The 5,156-nt window shown below is 44.5% G+C and overlaps 1 long non-coding RNA gene across 1 annotated transcript in view; it reads left to right on the top strand.

The window, feature by feature from the left end:
• Positions 1-2,679, top strand: part of LOC108508613 — a 32,367-nt gene extending 29,688 nt beyond the window's left edge. Inside the window, exon 3 of the long non-coding RNA XR_001878436.1 lies at positions 2,595-2,679. This is a non-coding gene — a long non-coding RNA (uncharacterized LOC108508613). The remainder of the gene's footprint in view (positions 1-2,594) is intronic.
• Positions 2,680-5,156: the final 2,477 nt, after the last annotated feature.

Raw genomic sequence — 5,156 nt, 5'->3', positions numbered from 1 at the left:
CAGGTTGGACGGGGCTTGGAGCAACCTGGGCTGGTGGAAGGTGTCCCTGCCCATGGCAGGGGGTGGAATGGATGAGCTTTAAGGTCCCTTCCCACCCAAACCATTCTGGGATAAACCAAACCAACTGTGAGAACGGGACAGTCCAGTAAAGGTGGTGCAGAGCCAGTTCCTTACCAGACACGCTTGACTTTATAGGATTTACTGAAAGGGTCCTGTTCCCTTTTCCATCTCCTATCCTTGGCTTTCCCAATGGTGCTGAATCCATTCCTTGTGGCTCAAACAGCCGAGGTGCTTCCGAGGGGCAGCACCCTGGGATGTGCTTGGCTGTGTTAATTAAAGTCACCCCGGAGCCGGGATGCGCCTCCCGTCAGGAATTAGCGTTTGGGAGAGGACAGTACAACTCACAGCGACATTTCTTTTTACAGGCAGCTTTTTCCCCTTCTTTTGGCACAAGTTGTTGCCTTAGGAAGTGATAACACTGGAGGTGCTTATCTGAGCCCAGCAGCCCTGCAGCAGGAATGCTGATGAGCGCTGGGGGGGTGTTTGCTGGCAGGAATCGGGTGGAATTATTAACGCTTACATTGGAACCTTCTCCCCCTGTTTTTAAACTCCTCGACAAAACTCTGGAGATTTGGTGGCTTCTTCCAAACCTCATTAAAATCAATAAAAAACCTGTTGCAGATTTTGTGAAGGTTTGTTTTTTTTTTTTTTTTTTCTCTTCTCTTGGACCTAAACCACAGAAAATCAGTCCAGCTCCTGCGACTCGAAATGTGTGTCTTGCCTTTTGAAAAGCAAATACGTGGCCAGAAAACTGTCTCTGAAGAGTCGTTCTGGAGTTGTGTAGTTTGCCTCCAGAGCTCTTTTTTTTAGTGTTTAATAAACTTGCTCCATATTCCCCTCAAAGGTGACTTTGTACCAGCAGGCAGCTGTGAAGTTGAACTTGTCGCACGATCAAGTTGGTACCTCAAAGTAAAACCGTGTCCATTCCCCTTTGGGGGCTGGGGTTGATTATTGACCCAGAAAAGTTACTGGAATTGGTGTTTGGCTTGTTGGTCGAGAGGGATTTTTAAAAAAAAATACAAACAAAGTTGAGCTCTGTTGCAGGTAACCAAATGTTGCTTTTAGAAACTGTTTTATAAAATGGTAAATTGAAGTTTAGCTGAGGGTTTGGACAGTTGGCATCGACACAGGCCCTTTCTGTTAAAGCACAGCATCCTCAGGTCACTGTTTGTGTAAATACTGACTGAATGCAAACCCGTGAGATTCCCCAGAGTGGGAACACCGTGTGCAATGGTAGAATTTCTTTTGGTGCACCTGAGATCTAAGCTTTAGATCTTTCTTATATTGTGGTGCCCCAAACTGCCCCCAGGACTTGAGGTGAGGCTGCACCAGGGAAGAGCAGAGCAGGACAGTCCCCTCCCTCACCCAGCAATGCTGGGCCAGAGGCACAACTACTTTAAATGCACAATTTTTAACACACAACCTCTTAAACTACTTCTGTCTACTGCGTCAGTCCTAAAATTGTCTCCTCTTTTTATTTCTTATTTTCCCCGTCACAGGCCGTAAACTAAAGGATGCAGCGAATGCAAAATAGAAATTTATTTTATTTAATGGACCAGAAGGTGAAAATTATCAGTAGTCGTGGCACATCAAAGCACAGGCAAACTATTTCCAGCAGCAGGATTATATAGTGTAGAAGCTGGACTTTCCAGCCACATCCAGAGGCAGAGTGCTGTTGGGAGAGAGTCCAAGGCACTGGGAAGAGCAGATCTCCTGGATACAAGGGAGTGGTGTCCCATCAGTTTGGCTGCTTGTGTGCTTTAGGAACGGTTGGGTTCAGTCTGGGACTTGAATTGCAGGGTTTGGGTGTTCTATGTGAAACTTTGTGTCCCAGCAGTCGTTCCAGAGCCGGAGGAGACATCTGGGAATACCTGCTGGAGGACTGCAGGAATGAAGCCCTTCAGATCCTTTCTCCATGTATTTGTTTCGACAAACACGTATTTGTGGCATATTTATATTTACTTTTGAGGCAATGACTGGTTGTGCAGCACTTGGGAAGTCCAAAAGATAGGGCTTGGGAAGAGGGGTCTCAGGAGCATTGCTGTTCCCCTTGGATTTCGCACCGTTGGCCCAAAGCAACAACCCCTCTTTGGGGTCTTCATCTGCTTTCTTGGGGGGAAAAATGCTTATTTCAGTGTGAAATTAAAAACCACTTTTGAAGATCAATAGAAACCCACTTGGACCTTCTGTAAAAGTGCTTTTCCTGTAGCTCGTGTTTCTGAATAATTTTAATTTTTGTCCACTAGTTACAAAAAAACCAAAAAATCTGAATGGCTTTGTGGCCACGATTTTGGAACTGCTCCTTACCAGAACAGAGGCCCCATCCAGCACACGTGTATCCGTCGGAATCCGGTCCTGGAATTCCCTCTTTGGGCATGTTAAGTTGTAGTTACAACTTACACAGCAGTTAAACTTTTTCCTTTTCTTTAATTAAGCCAAACCCAACGGAGGAGTCTCCTGTCTCAGCTGCTGTTTCAGAAGTGGTTTTTTCAAATAAAGGTTCATATTTTAAAGTATTGTCTTTTCATTTGCAGCTGCCAATGTGAAGTATCAGGAGAGAACAGTTGGAACTTTCCGGGACAAGAGAGGACTGGTTTATTCTCTCGTTCTTCGGTAAGAGTTGCATTTTTTTGGTAAGATCAGCTGCCTTTTGAAGGTGGATTCTCTGGTTATCATTGATTACTCTCTTAATTAAATGAAGTGTTTTCCAAGACCTTAGACAAAAATCAATATTTTACTGAGTTGGAGGTTGCAACCTTTCATTATTAAAAAAAAAGACTCTGACTCTCAGTTGTGCACAGCCTTCCAGCAGAATTCTTTGTCCTGCTCCTATTCCTGCACAATGTGCAATAAGTTGTCAGCTGCTTCCCCAGTAAATATTATCCAGTTACTTCTGCCTGTGGCGCCAGGAAAGAGGAGAAACCCAGGGGTTGAAATGAGGGAAGCAGAGTGTTTATCCTTATCTCAGAAATTTCCTTCCACCTGCCAAAGGGGAGGAAGAGTTTTCACTTTGCAACAGAAGCATCTTTTGCCCAAGGTAGGTCACATTCCTGAATGTTTAATTCTCAGATTTTCTAATGCTCCCTTGCCAAAACCTTTGGATTCCAATCTCAAACTTAGAGGGCAACTGTGCCACAGAGTGTAAATAGCTCAGGGGCAACTCAGTTTGATTCTGATATTAAAATAAAAGGAATTCAGAGTCTGGATGCGGAACAAAGTTAAACTCCTGGGGACTTCCTTTTTCCTTTTTTCCCCTCCAGTTTTTCTTTTTTCTTACTATAAGTCCAACTACATCTAAATATACGTGAATCTAAACGATCCTTTATTTCTATAATCTTTTTGGTTTAGAATCACTGGCAAACAGATGGTTATTGCTAGTCTTAATTATGCACATAATTTAGGCCAGAAGGCACATCTGAAACAAAAGGTAATTAAGATGTTCCCATAGAGGCTGAGCAGAGTCTGAGGTTACAACCTTTGCTCATCATTTATCCTTTCAAGCAGAATGTGGGGGTGCAGAATTAACAAGAACAACCTCTTTTTTGGTGTAATTTAATACACATGAAATTGCAGGTGCAGTGGCAACCCAGTAAATTGATAATATCACCTTTTTTGGCTTCAGTGCTGGCCAAAACCAACATTATTTCTACCAATAACAACAAATTTCCCTGCACTGTGTATAAGCTGTCTGCTATTTCTGTATGATCCTATTGATAAGGAGGAGCCTGAATTTGAGGGAGCTTTCCTGACAACGTTTTCCTGGTCAGTTGTTATCTGAGCTGCATTCCACCCTTTCCATTTTAATTCTGGGAAATGGGTTTAACTGTCGGGGAAGAGCTGATTATTTGCCAACTGCAGTGAAACGAAACGAGAATTCTCATTCCATTCTGCAACTAACCCTGAAAAAGGGGATGGGTCAGCTTGGGAAGGGCTTTCTTCAGCCAGCTGGGGCTGGTCTGGCTCTGTCCTCAGAGCAGGATGGGGAGGAATTCCCGTGGGGAGAATTCCAGAGTGCTTGGTGGAGTTGGTGATGGGAAGAATGTTCCTGTTCTCACTTCTAAAGTCAGGATCTCCTTACCAGGTGTCCACAGACATTGATCCTTCTTCTCTTCCCGTGGCTGACCTGGAGCAGTCTGCTGACCTGGGAAGGGGCTGGGAGGCTCTGGGATGGTCGGGAGTGGAGATTCCTGTGGTTCAGAGTCCCTGGGGCCGCCCCTGAGCAGCGTGTGGTCCATCCCTTTCCCTGGGGCTCAGCCCGGTGACCATGAGCTCATGGAGTGGGATCAGCTTGTTGACATGGTGGCAAAGGCATTATTTCTTTCAGCGTGTTCAGTGCCCATCAGATCAGGGAGCTCATTGTACCAGTTCAGCCTCTCTTGCTGTTTCTGTCAGCGCTTTTCCAACTCCTTTGTGCGGTGGCAGCGGCGCCGCTGGAGCGTTTCACCGGGACCCAGACCCTGCAGAGTGTTTGCTTTAGAACCAGTCCTGGAACCTCCTGCACCATTTGTCTTGGCAGCATCGCCCTTTGTGTCTGAGAATCCTGGTTAAAACTGAAACGGGCATATTTTTTTCCACGCAGCTTTCCCAAAATTCCCCTTAAAAAGGAAGATTCTAACATTCATGGAAAAAGCCACGCTGTTGTGATAAAAGCTGTTTTGCAGCTCAGTGCAGGAGTTAGACTGAAAGTTGGGCAGTAATTTGGGTAGTCTCTGCTGGTGGTGTGTGCTGGATTTTAGGAGCACAGCTGTAAGATATTTTAGAAGACTTAACTTTTTTTAAGCTAATACTGATTTTATTAATATGTAGGTGGTTATATAATAAACTTTAAATATATCTAATCAATCTGAAGCACAAAAGAACAATTTTGTCCAGTGCAGTTCCTAATAGATTAAATCTTTTCCTCAAATGTGTAATAAAGCCCATCTTTTTAATTAGGTTGGTGTTTCTTTGATAATTGTGTGTGAAGCTGAAGGAAGTTCTTAAATAGAAAGGTGTTTTTTATATCATAGAATCATGGAATGGTTGGGCTGGAAGGGACCTTAAAGCTCACCCAGTCCCACCCCCTGCCATGGGCAGGGACACCTTCCACTAGCCCA

This window comes from Lepidothrix coronata, unplaced genomic scaffold (assembly GCF_001604755.1).
Source record: "Lepidothrix coronata isolate B3197 unplaced genomic scaffold, Lepidothrix_coronata-1.0 Scaffold305, whole genome shotgun sequence".
In the NCBI taxonomy this organism is placed as follows: Eukaryota; Metazoa; Chordata; class Aves; order Passeriformes; family Pipridae; genus Lepidothrix; species Lepidothrix coronata.
Note: the sequence above shows the minus strand (reverse complement) of the source record. Positions and strands in the feature narration are given on the sequence as shown.